At 32.8% G+C, this 22,098-nt stretch overlaps 1 protein-coding gene across 7 annotated transcripts in view; it reads left to right on the forward strand.

The window, feature by feature from the left end:
- Positions 1-22,098, forward strand: part of Lar_1 (tyrosine-protein phosphatase Lar) — a 643,385-nt gene that overhangs the window by 178,327 nt on the left and 442,960 nt on the right. For all 7 annotated transcript variants that reach the window (XM_011178395.3, XM_011178396.3, XM_011178397.3 and 4 more), the window contains one exon: positions 9,615-9,689. The gene's annotated coding sequence lies outside the window, so the exon portion shown is untranslated. The remainder of the gene's footprint in view (positions 1-9,614; positions 9,690-22,098) is intronic.

Genomic DNA, 22,098 nt, shown 5'->3' on the forward strand with positions numbered 1-22,098 from the left:
TCTTTCTATTAAATAATACAAATTTACTTAATTAAAATGCTATGACTGCCTCACTAAGGTCAATGTAACCACTACCATTACAATGTCGAAAATTGTTGGCATGGCCTGTGAAATCTTTTATTGCTCCCATTAATCTGTTTCTTTATTTTATTTCCACTTTGCGGTTAGCTGTCGGCCTTTTTTCTGCCATTCTCTATATTAGCTTATGTTGGCTATTTTATACATTTATTTCCTGCTTTTAACTGGCTTACTTTCGCTTTCATTGCATTTTTCGCTCCATTTGTGCATTCGCAGTTTATCACCGGTTTTTTTCTTTACTAGACAGTCATTGGTAACTTGTAATTAAATTTTTTTTGTTCTACCACTGTGTAAATATATATATATATAAGTCTGTGTATTCAAATTTGTGCCGGCTAACTTTGTTACATGCAACAACAAATAGCAATATGCACAACTATGTCAGCTGCGTGTAATCGCAGTTTTCCTGTTACGAAATTTGTTTGAATTTCTACATTTCTTTGTTTTTTGTTGTTTTTGCTTTTTTTTTATCAACATTGCTTTTTGATACAATGTCAAAAGTTTTGCGCAGAGCATTGGATTCAACTGTTGCCGACACACTGACTCCGCCAACGGCCACTCAGTCAGTAAATCCAGCTATATATACATATTTCTATACACAAATATATAGTTATATCTAGGCACTCATTCAGTCTGCATTGACTGATGCAAGCAGTGACATAGAAAAACTTATACATACAGACAAACATCTATATAAATATTTTATTTGTTGTAAAACTAAAAAAAAAAAACAAGTTTATCGCGTGTTGTTGCTATTGTTTTATGCTAGCGCACAAATCAAGCTGTAGACCCAATATAAATGTGAACGGCGAAATGTCAGATGGAGTAAAAGTAAAATGACACATTAAAAAATTGCCACTTTTTCACACACATACAAACCAACCGGAAGCTGCGTGCAGCGGTGGCGGCGTTGTAGTGGACAAAAATTGCACTTTTAAATGTACAAGTATATATACATTTTATGGAAAAACGTGGCAGCTACTGATTGCCGAAAATTGGTAGCATTAAATCTGTAGTCCTGTAGTTCCTCGGGAGTTAAAAAAAAAGAAAAACAAAAAGGGGGTTTTATAGACGCGTTGTTTTTTTTGCATTTCCTCAATTGCGTTACAAGTTATTGTTTCATAAACCGCAAATTTTACAATTTTGTGTGGTATTTTGTATGGAATGATGGATGTTTTTTTTTTTTTTTTAACCCAATTCATGATTTTTTTATTTTTTTCATTCATTTTCGTGATTTTTATATTTATTATAATTAAGTTCTTTAACATTAATTTGGTTTATTGTTTCTATATAAAATCAATCAAATAACCATTCGCCATTGCTGCCACTTCGAAGATTATAGCGATGATTTCTGGTGGAACGTTTGCCTTTAGCTCTTTAATGTCCCACAAAAAAACTCCTTGATAGACCAATTTGACGAAATTTTCAATCGTTATTGACAAAGTTACTCGAAATTAACCCATCATTATAAAATGTATACACACCATATCTTATTATATAAAAATCCAGTGTCCATGTGTATGTTTCGAATGAACTCAAAAACGAGTCAACAGATATTCATGAAAGTTGGCATATACATGTAATTTGGTCCAACTTAGATGACAGGATAGTTATTATTCAAATTAATCGTCTTCACAATTAATAATTAACATTTTGTTTTACTTCTAATTTACAGTTACATATGTAAATATTATATAAAAATTAATTACTGTTCGTTAGTCTCGCAAAAAGTCCAGAAAGGCCAATCCGATCTGGCTAATTTTAGTCTTGAAATATTCGTGGAAGGTCAGGAAAAGATTAGAGAGTGAGTAAATATGGACAAATTGCGACGAAGTTAATAATAAGAGAATTTTTTTCGAGTTGACAAGAAAAATATAAAAAAAGAAAACAAAAAAATAATATTTTGAAGGTAATTTATTGATGTAATTTTATTAAGATAACACACAATTTGACCCATATATTCGGCAGACAATATCAAATTGCGATTGTAGAAGTAGTTGGAATGGTAGGGTCTCAGTTGACACCTCGATGATAAATAAATGATAAATGACTGATTGCATGACCTATATTGGTGGTAAAAAAAAAAACAAAGATATCGATGATCTAAATGCGACAATTTAGAATTTCGGTCCAGGAGAGTCGACAAAGCTACTAACCAGGATGACGTAGTCAATTATCTCAAACTATTAAAAATTGCCTGTACTATCACCACTCACTTTGCAATTAAAAGTAGTGTGAGTTGTCATCATGCTGCGTAATCAATATCGTCGCCAAAGCCAAGATTGGACCAATTTAATTTAATGTATACCTTAGCCACAACAACGTGTGGCCGGGTCTGCTAGTATTCTATATATATTTTTTATACCATATAATTTATGACTACATTCGAAAATGTCGAAAAATTGTATTCCAAACTATTTCCGTTGAAGAAAAGTTAGAACTCATTTATAAGTATTTTAGCATTTTCTACTAATATAAATAGATTTGGGATTGTAAAGGATTGCATCTAATCGTCCTCTACATCGGCGTCTTATTTCTTCTCGAGTTGACTCGAGTGACTGTACAGTTGCTGAACAATTCGTTTTCTTTATTTGCCAACATTTTCGAGATCGGAAGTGGTCATACTTTGGTGGTCTTCAACAAGTTTATATATGGTTCGTTGAAAGTTCATGGAAAATATGGATTAGATAGTTCAAATTATCAATTGATTTTTAATCTTTATTTAATTATTTTTTATTCTGTGTAAAGCACTAGATCTATTTTATGGAACAGTATCATTCAACCGTTTTGAAAAGATGTGAGATTGAAATTTAATTGCTTGTAGTATAGTTTGAACATAATATGTATATCTGCAATTATCTAATTGATCAATTAAAATGTTAATGATATACCAGTTTTTGCCCTTCGCACTGCCGGCTACTCGATAATCGATCAGCTGTTATACATTTTTGTTTTTGTTTTTCATAAGAACTTGATAAGTTTCATCAGCTGATTGCTATTTTGATCATTTATTTCCAGCAGTGACATTTACCGTTCAGTAGTATACGGCTATTCTTTTTAAAAACACCGCAAAATTTACAGCGTGAATAACAACGCATTGCATTTTCAACTCGATTATAATTCTTTTAAAAACTAATCTTAAAATTGGATTTTTATTTTGTATGGTAAATCGTTTTAAATTAGCGCTTTAATCTACCAAAAGTCGTGCGAAAAGGTTTTTAGTACCCAGTTCGGTGCTAGTTATTAAACTTATTAAAGAATTTACTCTTTACAACGTAACAAATGTATTATTTTTATAAATCAGTCTCCACTACTATTCCAAGAACCGGATACATAGCTATCAAGTGGGAGAGCTATGATTTTGTACCAGAACTAGTTCCCTGGTATCCATTCCAACTTTGAAATTTTCCTATGAATCAAACTTTTCTTAAAAGTGGGGTGGTTTCTGTAGGAATTTATAGATATATGACAATTATACAGTGTTTTATACCTATGGTTATGCACACAGAAATATATTTTTAAGTTGGTAAATAAGTTGTTGGAAAGTGAACAAAGCGAAAGTTATCAGGATGTATGAGTTGCCCATTAATTTGGAACGTTCCTGTAATACATATATAACTGTGGTGAGAAAGAACACTTTTATAAAAAGAGAGAAGGGCTTACGGCTTAGGGTCTATTTATTGGGTAATTTTTTTAACCTGCCTTCAAGGTAATCCCCAAATATATATCATATTTTTTCGCCTTTATGTGAAAACTATAGGTCCGCCTGTTTTAAATAGTCTTTTAAGAATATGCCTATATTACTATTATAAAGAGGAAAGATTTGTATGTATTTTTGTAATGAATAAACTCAAAAACTACTTTGCCGATTTCAAAAATTCGTTCACCATTTGAAAGCTACATTCACTTCGAGTAACTTTAGCTATATTTATGGATAAAATCTCAACTTTCTTGAAATAGTTCCCAGGTGAGAGTATCAAAAAGACTCCGTGATGGAGAATCTTAATCTGAAACTGAAAATCGTCTTTCAAGTCATGCTCTTCGCATCGCAATCGCGTGCCAGAGAGTCGAATAACGAGCGCTCGCCGCTGCTTGCTGTACAGAGTTTCAAAACCTCCCAAGTACGAGCTTGAGAATCGAGTACGGAGCGTGTGCAGGGGCCTAAAAAACAAAAAATTAGAAATATACAAGGTCGCGCTAAGGCGTCGAACTCCTTCATATTCAGAGAGAAAGACACCAAAGACTAGAGTTCGTAATCAAGTTTTAGCTCATTGCAAATAAAATATAATTTCATGTTCGAATTTTCATCATTTTACTTTTTTAAAATGAACCCACGCAAGAAATGATTTTTTAAGAGCTTGATAACTTTTTTAAAAAAAAAAACGCATAAAATTTTTCTTTATTTGAAACGTTAGATTGGTTCATGACATTTACTTTTTGAAGATAATTTCATTTAAATGTTGACCGCGGCTGCGTCTTAGGTGGTCCATTCGGAAAGTCCAATTTTGGGCAACTTTTTCGAGCATTTCGGCCGGAATAGCCCGAATTTCTTCGGAAATGTTGTCTTCCAAAGCTGGAATAGTTGCTGGCTTATTTCTGTAGACTTTAGACTTGACGTAGCCCCACAAAAAATAGTCTAAAGGCGTTAAATCGCATGATCTTGGTGGCCAACTTACGGGTCCATTTCTTGAGATGAATTGTTCTCCGAAGTTTTCCCTCAAAATGGCCATAGAATCGCGAGCTGTGTGGCATGTAGCGCCATCTTGTTGAAACCACATGTCAACCAAGTTCAGTTCTTCCATTTTTGGCAACAAAAAGTTTGTTAGCATCGAACGATAGCGATCGCCATTCACCGTAACGTTGCGTCCAACAGCATCTTTGAAAAAATACGGTCCAATGATTCCACCAGCGTACAAACCACACCAAACAGTGCATTTTTCGGGATGCATGGGCAGTTCTTGAACGGCTTCTGGTTGCTCTTCACCCCAAATGCGGCAATTTTGCTTATTTACGTAGCCATTCAACCAGAAATGAGCCTCATCGCTGAACAAAATTTGTCGATAAACACATTTCGAACCGAACACTGATTTTGGTAATAAAATTCAATGATTTGCAAGCGTTGCTCGTTAGTAAGTCTATTCATGATGAAATGTCAAAGCATACTGAGCATCTTTCTCTTTGACACCATGTCTGAAATCCCACGTGATCTGTCAAATACTAATGCATGAAAATCCTAACCTCAAAAAAATCACCCGTTATATAGGAGAGTGTGTAAAAACTTATAACTTTTGAAATGTTTGTTTAAGGCCGTGCGTAGCCGAAGCGGTCAAATATACTGGATTTTTAATATTAATTTGCTAATAAATTAAGTTAATTTAATGCAGGAAAAGATTTATTATTTTTTAGCAGAAATTTTATAAATAAATATTAATTAGATTATTCAGATAAAGAAATTAAAAATAAAAGTTATTTCAATTATTTCTTGTTTAAATATACAATTCTTCTTCTTCTTGCGTTAGGATACTTCTTCTTCTTCTATAATTAGTTTCAATGTTATAATATATATTCTGTTACTATTATTTTTTGTTCTTTATCCATACTCATCTATTTATTGTACTAAAATGTATGCTACGCCTTCAATAAAGCCTTAACAAGTTGAAAAACATCATCAAGGTTATACACATCCAACGAAACTCCAAATTAAATACAAAAAAAATAATATTTAAAGCACGCTTTTGAGACTATAAACCACCTTCAGTCGCTGTGTGCAAATTTGTCTGCAAATTCAACACAGCCCTCACCCAACCAACAAGAGCACCATAAAAAAACTACAAAAAATAATAATTACTTCATTTTAATATTGTGACACTCACCTGCTGCAGTTGTATTACACCGAATCACCTCAAACGCCTGAAAGTATGTTATGACAGCACAATAAAGGTGAAACCCAACGCCTCGAACGCATTCAAAACGACACTGCCAGTTCTGTATGTAATGGTAGCTGGTCAACAAATAGCTGACACCACTGTTGCCTTTGTCAATTGCCGCTGGTCAACACACTTGAAAATGTCACTATGCATTGTTTTTGTATTTTTTTATAATTATTTTGTGCTGCTCACATTTTTACTTATATATGTATGCACAAATAAAAACACTTGCTGAGTCAGCTAGCTTGTAGAGGCGAGCAGCAGACTGGTGCTAACACGTACGCATTATGTTAAACGTCTCACGGGGCTATGCACCTAAACATATGCAACAACAATTTACACATGCGACGCACACACCCACACTGACACACACGCCTAGTACAATTGTTCAAATGCCTCGAGGTGTTGAGTGTGTGTTGTTGTATTGTTTTTGTTGTTGCAACATTTGTTTCAAGTGCCTTTGTGTTGTGTCACTTGCTGTTGTTTGTGTTTCTTTCCGTTTTGCTGCCTTTCAAACAAATGTTAACTGTCACTGCATGTCAGTGTCAACAAGCGAAGCACACGCGCATTTCCACTGTCGACGGCGGCGGCGGCGGCGACCGTGGTGACGACCAATGACGGCGAAAAGGTCCAACTCATCATGCAGCGGGCAAAAGGAAAAAACTCCTTAACAAACACACATACACAACTTGTCATTTGATACTTAGTATATTTCTGTCTACCGCCTCGAAAGTATATTTCGTTCGTTTGCTTGTTTTTATATGCGCTTTGACGTATGTAGCGCGCCAAAAATTATGCTACATCGCTTCGTAGTTGCACAAACGACGAACACTCACACACAAATCCGAATCACAACCGAGTTCTTTGCACTCGGCTATGAGGCACACACTCGGTCGCCTCGGCCACTTCGTTCCGCACTCGTTGCTGTACGAGTTGAAACTGAATTTGAATTTGTTGGCGGCGACACACCGAACACGGTCAAAGTCAATGCTACTTGGCATCGTTGAAGCGTTCATTAGTGGCTGGCTGGTTTCGTAACCGAAGTGCTCTAAGTACATACAGTGGTGAATTGGGTTGCGAGAGCGAGTTGGTTGTATTGAGAGTGTAAATTGTTGGGTTTCATTAGGGATATTCAGCGTGCTCTATCTGTGGTGAATTTTGGTTAAAATTTCAACATAGCTCTAGAGAGATTTCGAATTTCAATTTCAGTTCAATACTTACTGTGGTGAATATGTCAAGTGTGGTGAATTTTTACTCAACTTACATTTGGCTCATAAGAGCATGTTTGTACAATAATTATGCATGAGCTACATGATGGTTTTCAACTTCAGACCATTTCCATTTTTACCACGACTGAGGTGAAAATGTTAATTCGCAGTAAAATTAACTGTTATCAGCGCCTTGTTCAAGTTGCTGCACACACTATGTCGATAAAAAAATTAATTATTAATATCCAAAATACACATTAATTATATATTCTTAATTTCACCACAGCTAAGGTGAAATATATTTTTTTTACTTATTTGCTAATGTTTCTGTCTTTCTTAAAATTATGACTACTACGGCGAAATATAAATACCTTGCATTTTATGCTAGTCTTTCAGTGTGGTGAATTACTCTACAATCGCTTTAGAAGTGTAAAAATATTTCAAGTGAGTAAAAATGGAATGGATTAGAGGTTTCTGCAACAATGGTCATGTTGAATATTAAACATTCGCCTAACCAATTTCAGATTTTCCAGCTTTTTAATACTGTGTTGAGTTTCAAAATTCACCCTAAGTCACCTTAAAAGGATAACTCTTTCGAATAAGACTTCAAACCTTTCACAATTTATAATTTCTCCCGGTGTTGAGTTAGATTTATACACTCGCTCTCTCACTTAACTGCTCTCTCTCTCCCTCTCTCTCTCTCAGATTTTACCAAAAACTCACCTGTTGTCGTTTTGTTTTTGTTGTTCCTGTCGCTAACTAACCATTATGATGAACTTCCTACTCGAAATTCCATTAGTCGTCAGTCACTTCGTTGATAATCATACAAATGCCTCTCGGCCGCAAACGGAAATAACTGTAATCGTACTCTGTGGTGAATTTGCAGCGGCTTTAAATAAAGCGTATAATACCGTTGGAGCACTCTCAAATGTCGAGTGTGCCACAGCTTACTTGGGCTACTTGTACATATATGCGGGTGTCCTCACTTGTATATTGCTACGTATGTATGTATGGGTATCATGCCTTATGTTGAGTGTCGGCGGTTGGTTGAGGGTTATAAATGCGGTTTTAATTGCACTTTAGGTAAAGCATTTACAACGGCTTAAAATGAAAATTCGATTTCGAATTTACAATGTGGCAGTAAAATGGTGCTTTTGTGCTGCAAACAAGTCAGCTCTTTTTAATGTCAAAAATATAGTCATTAACACATGATTAAATTGCTTTCACAGTATATGAAAGACACTCAATTGGTTAATGAGCTCTGTTTTATTTCATTTTAATTTGCTGATATGAGAAAGTGGGTTTAAGGAATTATTGTGAAGGGAAACAGATGATGCAAGTAGCTTATTATTGAATAAACCTAACTTGTTTGATTAGGGTGTATAGATTTTAGATCAGAGATTGTAGATAGAAGTTAATTCAATTCAATTTTATTAAGTGGTCAAGCCATCGAGACATAAATTAGTTTAATATGACTTTTTCATAAAACATATTAAATTTTCTAATTTTTTCCTAAGTGAAAACTAGCTAGCTAATAATATCTTCCTCAAAAATTGTAGAGATCTCTGGCTGGGTCAATGGAAAGGTCAGTCCTTATACAGTCCCCAAACTTGAGTCGACTTTCACTCGCTGATAATTTTTTCTTCGTTATACTTAAATTGTGGTTCTGAAATAGAAGACCATCGGACTACTCGCTTCGGAGTAATATTTAAATTAAACTTCTGATTTTTATAAATAAATTCAACCTTTTTCAATTTTAGTTTCAAAAGCATTCTTGCAGACCCAACAAAGGTTTTCGTACTAAAAATTCTTAACGTAATCGTAGAATAAATATGAGAATTCCTAAATTCCGCTCATAATGCCATCTAGTGTATCGTTTGTAAATTGTTTATCAATAATTTCTGATGTTTTTGACCAAAGGTCAAGTTGACAGATATGCGGAACATGCTTGCTTTGAGGTGTCAAGCTACATAATCCTTCTTCTCAAGAGATTTTTTTTTTTAATGTTTACTCTGTGAAATATTATATCTACCTTCTTCGAATTAATATACAGATTTCATATTTTCTTTCCATCATAATTTCCCCGTAAAATATTTACCGTTGTACTTTAGCAATCAACATTTGTTTTACCGATTTTCAGAATTAAAAATAACACTGTCCAACACTCGTCTGTGTATTGGATTGACCTTACTAACTATAAAAAATTATTATCCCTTTAACGAAGTTATCCCCCAAAATATTTAGTGAGATTCTTTTAGTTGGATTTCTACCATACCAATATTAAGCTCAAGATAAATCATCTACTATTTATTGAATCCTTTCATTATAATATATTTTACAGCAAGAAAAAGCTTTCCATTCTTGTGTAGATTCTTAAAAATTTCTTCTTCTCTCATTTCAGATTGACTTTATGAATTATTGGTTCCAAATCTATTGAGAGCAACAACAAAGGCGGTATTTTTTCCGAATAATATGCGTGAGTATTCTTTCTATAAAACTCTATATAATACATTGTGATTGTAATGCCAATACAAATTAATGAAATATTTGTTATCTAAGGTTTGCTCATTCATCGATAGTATACAGTAGTATTACCAAGTGATTGCTTAATCGAATTCTAATACAAAAAATATAAGCTTCAATGAGATTAAAAATAATGGCGTTGTGTTTACGATTCGAGTATAGACAGAAATCTAAACTAAAAATATATTATTTTGTGCTGAGCAAAATGTTTCGACCAGATAAAAACTTTTTTAAAAATATTGTGAAATTCGCTTGACATAGACTATGGAAATTAAAGATACTTTTTTCAGTAGTTTATCTTAAGTAGCGATAGCTTATTTTATATTATTTAAAAGCAACGGTTTTGCAATTTTCAAATCATTTAACACCACCACATTTCACCACAAATACAGAATTCCACCGCTAAAGCTTTCACCACACTACACAACGCTCTTAAACACTTCTCTTTATTTAAACTACAACACACTAATGATTACTCATACTCATGCTGAATTACAAAACTCAACACACATCCTTTCACCACAATTTGCACTCACTAGCTCTCAACTAGCCGCTCAACACATACGAACACTCTCTGACATGCCTTCACAATACAAATTTCAACACTAGTCGCTTACTCGTGAGTACCTTACAGTTAACGACGTCACACTTCGTATTGAGTAACGAAGACACGAAGCATGCTCGTGCCATCGTACGGTGTCAAGCAATGCCGTTAGCCGCCGTTAGGCATCGTGTTGGTTTTTTGGGACACGTTTAGTAGCATTTCGGGTTTGGCCAGGATGTAAAGGATAATAACGCGAGTTAACGATACGCGCACGTCGTACGCTTCTGTTTTTTTTTAGTGAAAAAGGCAGCACATATCAAAGCAGCAAAATACATACCTTCGAAAGAAATTGTGAGAAAATTACCAAAAATAAATAAAAAAATTCAAAGTGCTTTTGTGTCCATTCTAATGAAATGCAAGTGTGCGTCAATCAAGTGTAGTTTGCAATTGTGCAAATTATTAAAAAATATATATTATTACACGAATATAATTTGCCACTTCGTGCACTCGCACGAAATTCTTCCTGACCTACACTATACATGTAGTTAGCCCTCGGTTGACGGTCCCCCGTGCCCTTAAAGCGCATTACAACGAGCGAGTGGGGCTGCTAAAATCGCGTGTGTTTTAGTATTTTTTTGTTTGTTTTTGTTTTAATAATTTTAATCGAGCGAAATTATATAGTGGAATTGAAGCTCGCAATCTGCTATGCCGTTGAACGTCGTCGAAATTCCTGGCTCATTAAGCCGCGGTTTTTGTTTGGAGTATTTTCGTCGCGGTTCTAATACTCGTTTTAGCTGCACCAAGTTTACAGTTATCTTATATATTTATTCAATTCAGATTTCGTATTGTCGCGCGAAGTTTGAGGCAAAATAGGATATCAACAATAAAAAAAAAATATCCGTGTGATAAAAAAAAAAATGATTTTAGAAATGTATTATCACTCGAAAGTGAAAATTCTTGTTGAAAGAAAAATTCGACTTGTCAAATAAATCGAAAAAGTGAAATTTAATCTCCAAAATAAAACAAAAATACTAAATATATAAATCGCACAACCTCGAAAACCTACAATCGGATGCATTTATTTACTCAAAAGAAGTTTTAGTTGACAGATCATCACAACAACTTCTTAACCATCAAAGCAACAAATTAATTTAAACGGTAAATTTAAATTTTAAATATTTCGAACACTTACTTAAAGCCTCGTATGGAAAATAGTCTGTGGTTTTTTGCGCGTTTTTAGGAATTTCTCAAAAATTATTTGTGAAATAAAAGCTGGACTTTAGCTGAATCTATATCGACTATCTCTTCATTTGATAAAATTAAAGTTTATCAATTGATTTGAAGCGCGTTTCAGAGTTCATTTTTATGAAAATAGAGTGAAATGAAACAATTACTGGAATCATTAATAATAAATTAGTTCATCAAATCAGAAACCCTTTGGCAACTGAAATATATTACTCAACTAAATAACTATTATTCAAATGAGTGGTTTGAAATAATCTAATTGGAAGTGAATTAATTATGTCATATTTAAATAAAGTAGTGAAAATAGCTTATACTCAATTAACTATAAGTTGTAAGAGTTAATCTCTATCTAAAAATATATTTAGTTTAAAAATACCAACATCAATGACTTAAAACTGGAAGACTTGAAAATTTCAAATAAATTGTAATAAATTTAAATAAAAATAAATAAATTTAATAATTTTTTTTTATATGACAAATTTTGGAACTTTACTTTATTATACTAAATTAATTTATTGTTTCAAAGAAGATACTATATGCGTTTCAGACAGACTTTTAAGTGAGTCAATTAACGATTTCTTTCCTTCGTATTGCTACTGCCATTTGCCATTTGAATAAAGTGCTGCGTTCGGAACGTTAATTCGACAAATATAGATTGAATTAAGCTTAAAGTACGCTTACTTCAATTGTCTTTAAATTTATTCCAATTAATTATTGTACAAACCAGTTTGAACTAAATTAAAATACTTAAAAAATTAAATTAATTAAATCTGAAAAAAAATTAAAGCTAAAATAAGATTAATTAAATGCAAAGACAAATTAAAAATTATTGTGAATACTGTAATCAATTAATGGAGTTAACATATTGCAAAAATTTAATTGAGAAATATGTAATACCTTAAGTACCTAAGTCACATTTTCTTGTTTGTGTTTTGTACTTTTTAAATTAGTTAATTACCAGTTCAGTGTTTAAATTATTTATTAATGTAGTTAGTTGATGATTGTTGAAAGATAATTGAATTAATTTAGTGAATGCCTAAAACACCTTTCCCTCAATAAATAAACTTTTTAAACTAAATTAATTGACACTAATTAAAGTTTAGACACATTTAATTAAAAAAAATAAATCAATGAATTATAATGTATAAATTGCAAATACCTCCATCTTAAATTGAACTAAATTAAGATATTAAATCGCAAATGTTAATTGAGTGTAATTTTACTTGTTTCATTCAAACAGATACTTACTTAAATAATTAAATTAAAATAAACAATTAATTAATCAATTAATTAAATAATCAATTGAGCTCAATTACAATTGTTAAATTGAGTTCATTGAGTTTTAAAATTTTTTATGCTCCCAAAAGATTTCCATTAGAGTTCAGACGTAATTTAGCAATTTGTTTGGGTTTCTTATAATATTTATTCGAATTAAGACTTAATTGCATTAATGCTTTATGATATAGAAACTGTCTTATCTGAATCTTTCAAATAATAAATTTAGATCGAATTAAATTTCGAGATTTTCGAGTTATTGAAAGCTTTCATATCATATATTTTTTGCTACAATTTTAAATTTATTGCTATTTTTTATGGTTTTAATTCGAGTTAGGAAAATGTTGGAATATTCTAATTCATTCGCGTACCTATTCGGCATTCAGTCAAATAATACAATTTTTTTTAAAGGAAAACAGAAATTTTACTTTTAGAATGAATCAAAGTGAAAAAGTCTGTTTTAAGATTTATTTATTAAATTGTGTTCTGTGGGATAAGTTAGTGTCCTTAATGCTGATTTGACTATATCCTTCGTATATTGGCTGTTAATATACACAGCAAAAAAAGCAAATACCATACATTTTATATTTATAATTACAAAAAATATTTTTTTTTTGCTCAAAAATATTTATCAACTATTCAGCTCAACTTGTCGAACTAGTTATGTACGTTCATGTGCTTGTATGTATGATACTATGTAAATGTCGTTTATAATTTTACCGGCATTACTATGCCACTTAAGCGCATCAACCTTTTTAATGCTGTGACCTGCATAAATAAATAATTCAATAGCCTGCTGTCAGTTACAAATCTACAAAAATACAAAACTATACATACAAATAGATAGCAAAGTGAAATCTACTTATTACGATTGTAAGCTAGAGTAGCATACGGCTGCCACAAATATACTCTACATATATGTATGTGTGCATGTATGCTGGAGTGTGTCTATACGCCTCACGAACACACATTTCACCTGTCTACTGTCGTGAGCTACTGCATGTCCAAAAAAAGTCCAACGAAACCTCCAAGCCACAACCAAAACGAAAATCTACAACCCAAAAGGACAACAAGTCGATTGCGCTGTAAGCTATGAAAGCCGCCAGCTTGTAGAAGGCAGGTTCCACATGAAGATGAGGGTGAGTGCGCCACTTGCTTTGTGGCCAAAAAATGTACACATTGAAGACGGTTCACCGACTGTTGGCTGGCTCTGGGCTGTCGTCTGATGGACAGGTTGTCTATTCATAAGTTGTAGTTGTAGCTTTGTAAAATAGACACTACCGTTTATCCGGTAGACACAACTGATTCTACTTCCTGCCCACACTCCGCTTTTGCTTGCCATCTTACTGCTACCTTACCCGGAGTTGTGGGTATAATCAAAATATTTCCGCATTCCGGTAAACCTTTTCACACTTTTGCCGCTGGTAAGTTGAGCACATTGCTGCTCAAACCACTGTAAATGGTTTGTGTGTTTGTATATACTATAAATACAAATATGCATATGTGTTCAGTGTTATTGCCAGAAAGTGGCGCTAAAATTTTGCCAGCATATTTTAAATTAAAAAAACGGCATAAGTTTGATGCGTAATGCTACACATACCACTTTACTTGCATACATACCTATTTATATAAATATATATACACATCGCTTGAATATACACATATATACATTCATAAATTCTCAGCTTAGTATAACTGCCAACTTTAACTCTTTCTTTTCGTACTTAAATACCCATATCAGCTTCACACCTAACCACAAATGTCCTGGCAGCAAACACCCTCACTCTCACTTGCCTTTACACATATGGCCCAGGTATCATGTATTAGGTTTTTATTCATTAAATATTTATCGCTTAGAGCTAGTTAAGTTGACTGAGCTGGCATGGGGAATTAAGTAAGTTAATAGGTATATTTCATTCACTTGGCGGTCAGGCTGTAGTGGTGGCAAATTTTTTTTAATAAGAGATATTATTTAGTCCTGGCTGAGCTGGTATTTTTAGTAGCTTTGGTTTAATCTCGAGAGTTTTTGGACACGTGGAATTTAGAGAATTTAAATAGTTTTTATATACAGCGCAATAGCTTGCGGTTTTTGAGTTTTTTTGATATATCAAAAATTTCAAAGTCTATTTGAATGAAGAAGTCTCTGCTAAGAATTTTTTATTTATTATTTAAACTAATTACAGATTTTAGCTTACGTTGAAGAGACATCTATCGAATTATTCCAACCCTGTTGATCTAAGATTTTTATTGCGTCTTCATCAAATCAATGTTCTAGGTTTTCTCGTAGAAGAAAACATTTTGGAAGACGGCTGCAAATCTATTAAGCATTCCTTTTTGAAAATTTCAAATTCTCGTAATAAATATATGAAAATCTAGGCTTTCCGGTCGCTGTTTCTCTTCGAGTTCCAAATGAAAATAGAAGAAATGTAATTTACGTCCATCCAGGATTATTGGATTTAATGAAAGGTCATTAATAATAGCTCTGACTCAAAGGTACTTAAATATTTTTGATAGCTTGTCGTCAGAAGTGGTGTCTCATCAGGTTTCACGTCCGTAAGATATATTTAATTAAAGTCTTTAGCTCTGAAAAACATTAATCATGACATCTTACCAGAACTGATTCGAAGGAGGTTCAGTTTAAAGTCTACATTAGGTCTGAAAATACCGTCATACGTTCTGCATAGCATTTGAAGCTATTAAGATATTAAATAAAGTATGAAAAGAGACACTCTTAATAAAATTATTGGAATAAATATATAATTGAATTGCAGATTTGGTACACCGACAGAAGCGACATCCAATTATAAAACATTTCGAAATCAAAAACCATTTTATATACCTCTCAAATTAACTTTTAACAGAATTTTAATGGACTTGAAAATGAAATGCAACTTTCTGTTCTTTGTCTGCGAGTTGTTGTTCACGACGGTAGATGTCGCTACTCAAAAATAGCAATCTGCTGATAAAACTCTTCTTATGATAAGCAAAAACAGAAATGTATAACAGCTGATCAGTGATCGAGTAGCCGGCAGTGTGAAGGGCAAAAATCGGTTTCCCAATCAAAATTTTAATTGATCAATTAATTTGGCTGTGTGAAAAGGCAATCTCCGTAAAAATAACTTTATTATGACCCTAAATACTCGAACCTCAAAATTGTATTCGATTCGGCAATACTATGTCTATATAGGTCTACTTTTCAGTTAAAAAAAATTAAAGTTTTGAGTTCTTCTGATTATGCCTGATTCATAAAATGTAAAAATGGTAATTATGAAATTCTTCGATATATAGTAATTCATATTTGTCTTCTTAAAAAATAAATTAATAATTTTTTGCCAAATGAAAATCGAAAAGCAGGTGGCGCTGTGGTCGTAAGATTAAAAATGAACCTTTTGTGGCTTACTTTTTTAATGTTTAAATAGATTACATACAAATTTATGAGAAATTAATGTACTGAACTTGAGAAATACATGTAGATACCCACAGATTAGATTATGACATAATTCTGTTTTAACCTCAACATCCACAAACTTTATATGGAACTCAGTTATTCACTGATGGAAACTTTGAAATGACTTCAAAATATTCTTATTTTAATAAATATGTATTTTTACTGTCAAGTTTCTCCTGCGTATCTAATACCTCTACGACTTAAAAAACATATAATTCTTATCAGTATTATATTTTTGGTGTACTGAAATTCTGGTTATAAATTTCTTAAATTTTCATTTAGTTTAATATGAGTAGCTATCTCTATATTTCACTATTTCTCCTTTAAGTTTATTTTTGTGCTTCTACCTCCACGCTTTGTGCTGCTACTACATATTTAATGTTATTTTTCGGCACCATAATCCATACACTTTGCTTTGCCTTAAGTCTGCGCTAGTAGAAATAGTAGCGCCTTAAAGCATGCTACACAGCAGTATTCTAACAATTTTGCTGCCAATACGTAGAAAGATAGCATACTTTGCGTTTATCTGAACTGAAATTTGTTATTATTACGCTTTGACTTTGATGCTATTTTTGTATCGTATTGACCAATGCTGTCTGAGTTGGTGCTTTCATAGAAACAGCAGCTAAACTTTGATCATATTTTCTTGACGCACATAAACTTGCACTGAGTGCTGCTAGTTCGAAATTTCATCAATTTAATATTTATTTACAGCAAAAATAAAGAAAAAAATATAAGAAAATATTATAGAAGTAGCTTGCTTAGTGCTTTAGTGTGCGTGAAAGCTAATATTGGTGGTGTGAGTTGTTATACTCCTACCACATTCCTGCTTGGTTTGCTTGTATAAACATTAAAAAAATAAAAAAAAAAAATATTACAAAAAAATGTATGAAATATTTATTAAAAGCGCCAACATCTCAAAATTTCTTCAGCATAAAGCCATAGCAATAAAGTTTTCTTTAGCTAAAACAAATAACTTGAAAGCTTTGAGATTTCAAACAGCTGAAATATTGCACAACATAACCATTGAGATAGATAAATAAATACATAAACCATATTTCGTTATCATATTAAATCAACTGCTGAAAGCTTGCTTGCTGCCGACTGTGGCTGACTTTTTGAATGACGCTTTGACTGACTAGCCGGCAGACATACTACACATATGTATGTGATATAAACATAAGGCCAGGAAGATGGGTGAAGTGTGGAACAGCGCGTGAGAAAGTTGTCATGTTTGTGGTTTGCCTTTGGCTTACACGCAGCTTCACAATAAGCGTGAGTGCACATGCCGTTTTAAAATCCTTTTATAAGCGCGCACACACAGTTACGCGCCTAAAAGTATATATTTAGATATGTGTTCGGTTGTGTATTCACACATTTGCTGAAGTGGCAACACCGTAATATTATATTGCGTGCGTTAAGGTATTATCAAATTTTCATCTCTCTGCATTATTTCACATAGACTTGTGAGTGCACATAATTTTTAATCGCCTAAAAGCATGTTATGAAATTCGCATTGCGCCCATATGTGCGCACATGTGTTGTAGACATTCTTTGTGTATAACATATAAGCTCGTTTCAGTTAAGTTAATCGGAGAGAAGTATGTGTGTATATGCTATTTTATAGAAATTTCTGTTTTTTCACCTAAAAGTATGCTACGTGAAATTTATAAGTAATTGTAAACTTATTTTATTGTTATGTGTTTAAGCAGATAAGCAAACCATTTAATGAGTTCTGGAAATTGTCATCAGATTTTTGGGATTTTTTTCGAATAAGGGGAGTTTTGTTAAAAAAAATGATCTATTTTTAGAAGTTTCTAAAAATTTAAATAATTAAGTTTCTAATTTTAACTGCAAATTTAACTTGAAAAAAATCGTTTAAGTTGCTAGAAATTTGAATAATACAATCATTAATTCTACACAAGCACCTAAAAGTAGGCAACATATGAAATTCAAACTCAGTATTTTGCATAATGCCACAAAAGCTACAGCTGTAGCAATCTAATACATATTTGCCCACCTTTTAAAGATAATTTACACTGCGCCTAAATGTATACTTTAATTTCCGAACCTTTCATTTTACTCAAAAACTTTTCATTTTACAAAATAATATACTACCAGAAATTAAAGCAAAGCAGCAAAACAGTGCATAAAAAGTTACTGCATACTGAAAATATAATGAACTTTTACAAAAATTTCTGCTCATAATATAAAAGGCATGAAAGCCGTTGAACTTCTCTGTAGAGGTATACTTTTAGGCGCATTAAACATAATTTATTTACATTGTGCTGCCGTTGCGAACTGTATGGCATCCAGACAACAGTATAGGCCTACAAATATTAACGAGAGAAAAGAGAGCACCTTTGAGTACTACAGAAGAGAGAGGAGCTACACATTGAGCGCATGAAAATGCGAAAAAGCTCATAAAAACTAAACTTTAGTTTGTCGTGCATGGCCTTTCGTTTTTCTCCGGGCTGCGCCTGTTTTTATGCCCTACCTGCTTGTTTACATTTCTAATTTCCAAACACCTTTTAAGCATTAGCAAAAGCGCAAACAGGCAAACAAAAACAAAATCAAAGGCAACATAAACGTAACGGACCTACCCGAACAGCATGAAAAAAAAACTGACTGCAACGTCCTTGCCATAAACTAAGTCGTTTAACGGTGTCGTTTTAATGTTTGTATATTGAAGTATATATTTTCGGGCGTTTGCAGGCAAATTTCGGCGTGAACGCTAGTGGCGCATATTTTTATTACGTTTTTTTATTTGTTTTTATTTACTCACCAAAATATAAAAATAACATAAAATATTTGCCAGTGATGACTTGTATCGCTCGCGAGGGTCGCATTCTCTCGCACTCTTACTTAACCTGCTTTATTTTTTTGCTGGTCGCACTTTTCTGTTTTCGGTCTCTTGCATATTTATAAATTATTTTTTGAAGTCTCAACTATATTTACTTTAGTGTGCTTTTTTATACTACTTTGCGTAAATAGCCATAGCCGAGCCTGTAAATTAGCCTGCTTTTAGGCGCAGCATAGACGTATTTTATGTTTTTAGATAACAGAATTGCTAATTAGACCGACAAACTGTCGTTATGTCATGGCAGTCTCTTAATAAACGCTGTATTATTGTAGATTGCAATTACTTTTACTAGTTTAAGGCATGAAAAGTAAGGTATTTGAGGTTGGAAAGTTGTCAGGAGAATAGTTAAGGTGTAAATATTGTGTAAAACGGATCTTTTAGGATTTAATATTATGGTGCCTAAAGATATACTTCGTTTCATTATTATATAGTTCATTTAGTGTGTTGTGGCTCCCATTCAGTTAAATATATCTTCGATTGTCCAAAACATTGTCTGGAATCGCGCTGTTTCCCTAAAATAATCAACTCTTTTAAAATAATTTAACAATTAAAATTAAAGCGCCTAGAAGTAGACCTTGTTTTTTTATAATAGCTTCATGTAAGTGTTGCTGGTTCCCATTTTTTCATTTATATTTTTCCTTCTATTTTCTCATAGGTCCGTGCGAAAACATTACAATAGTGCCTACTTTTTGGCGCACAACCTTTAGCTCTCCTAAAACTAACTAATAACCACCCAAAACTTTTATCCATATCAATATCCATAACATTTTCAAACTAAATATTAATATTTTGTTTGCGCTATTTGTTTTGCGTTATTTCAGCCACTTCATGAGAAGTGGTGTCATTTTCAACACAATAAAATTTTAATATAACATCAAGTGGCTGTTGTGCTAACATTTATTTGCTGCTGAGTGCCAATATGAGTGCAATATAATATGCCATTGTGTTTAGTAATAATACAAAAATGTTGAAAATGTTAACAAATGTCAACAATTACACTAAAACAAATAAATGTGGGAAACAGTTTATGACAATTTCAAGTGCACTTCAGACGTGTCGACAATTTCAGTTTAATTTCAAATAAATGCAGATGCTCTAAAGCATGATATTACTTTTAATACTTTGTGTACAGTCGTTTACTGGCTGTCGCTTGAAATAAAGTTGAAATTATGCATCAGGGAGAGTTAGGGGTTGACAAAGCAGGTTGCAGTGGTATAAAAAGTGATGATACCGGAATAAAGAGAGCCTCAAATGTATAATAATGATAAAATACAAGTAAGAACTGTGCCAAAATGTAAGACATTCAATAGTTCTGGTTATTTTTCAGATATTTAAAAAAAACATAGCACACTTTTAGGCGCACGAACTTACATATGCTTAAATTCTTAATCCTTATCCTTAATCGTTATCCTTAAAATTAACCACTAATTATAACCACATAACAATAGATATAACATCAAATCAATAGAAAGTATAATTGAAGCAACAACAAAACTCCAATCCGAGCAACAATTACATACAGATTCTTCGGGTTACTTAGCAAAAGTACCCCGTATGAATTACAACAAATTTCTTTCTGCGCAAAAGAATAAACGAAATGGTAGTGGTGCGACGCGTCAGCCCCATGACGATTACTGACAACAGAAAAGCTAAGCTACTTTTAGGCGCAGGCACATGCGGTTGCCAAAAGAGTTGTGAAAAAGTGTAGAATTTCATGCTGCATGTAAGACAACACACGGTTATAACTGTTTTATACATAGTCGTTTACTATGGCAGCCTCTGGCGCCTGCAAGTATGTGTTGACATTTGTAACAAATTCAACAAACAATGTTGTAGGTGGAGGTGGTTCTCAAAAGTGTGCCTCAAAGGTAAACTAACATTTTATTTTGCAAATGCTTGCTGTATAAACATATTTGCATACTTATAGGCGCATTTATTTGCTTCTAAGGATTCCACGAAAAGTGAAACTCTTTAGAAATTTTTATCGATTTCAGGAATGAAAATAGCTTGCCATTCAATACAATAATGATGAAAATTTTGAATATTGAAGATGAAATTTCTGGAACTTCACTTTTATCTTTTTATTTATTTTTTTTTTTTTGCTCTTGTTCAAGTTCAAGATATGGAAATATGTGTACTTCTATGTACATATTCCTAGAAGGGCTCCTTTCCGGCAAACGAGGACTTCCTATTGTTCCTTACTGATGTGAGACACCACACGGTCTTTTGGTGCATAAATATCTTATTCGGTGTCACTGGAATTTCTGAAGCAGTTTTGAAAATGTATTACAATACTCGTAAGGTTGTGCTTTGTTTTTTTTTCTTTAGTATATTTTCTGGGTCCCTCTTTTTCAGCGTACACACTAGGCTTAACATCTTAAACATCTGAATATTGTCTATTTCCAAGCGATTAGATAGTTCATAGAGTTCTATTTCGTTCCATACAGCTTTGTTGCACCTCTAATTCTCCACCTGTTTATAAAATTTCCGAAACTACTTGTTTCTTGCTTAGTACAAATAACTTGCTACAGAATCAATGTAAATATAGCTTACTTCTCAATTATCCTAAATTTAATTCACATTAAATTCAAATAAATTCTTCATATGTATCTAAAATACAGTTATACTAAATATATGCATATATTGCCTCTCAACTTCCTTTTTTTTTGTATTTTTGCTATTTGCTATGCACTTTTCATTGCTTTCTATCATTCTATCATTCAAACAAATTCCCACCAACTGTTCTCTAATTCAGCTAGTTTCCTTTTTCCGTACACCGCATACGAGTTTACAAATTGCGCAAGCAAATAGAGGGACGCAAAATGAAACCTGTAAAGAATCAACCGCAAATTTGTGCTCTATACACCAGGCCAACAACAGCAACAACAATGTTAATACTACTACAATGGCAATATAATGCATATGTCATATATGTAGCTGGTGTATCGTGTGTCAGTTGCGTGTAATATTGCCTGCGGTGCGCCTGA

This window comes from Zeugodacus cucurbitae, chromosome 3 (assembly GCF_028554725.1).
Source record: "Zeugodacus cucurbitae isolate PBARC_wt_2022May chromosome 3, idZeuCucr1.2, whole genome shotgun sequence".
NCBI lineage: Eukaryota > Metazoa > Arthropoda > Insecta > Diptera > Tephritidae > Zeugodacus > Zeugodacus cucurbitae.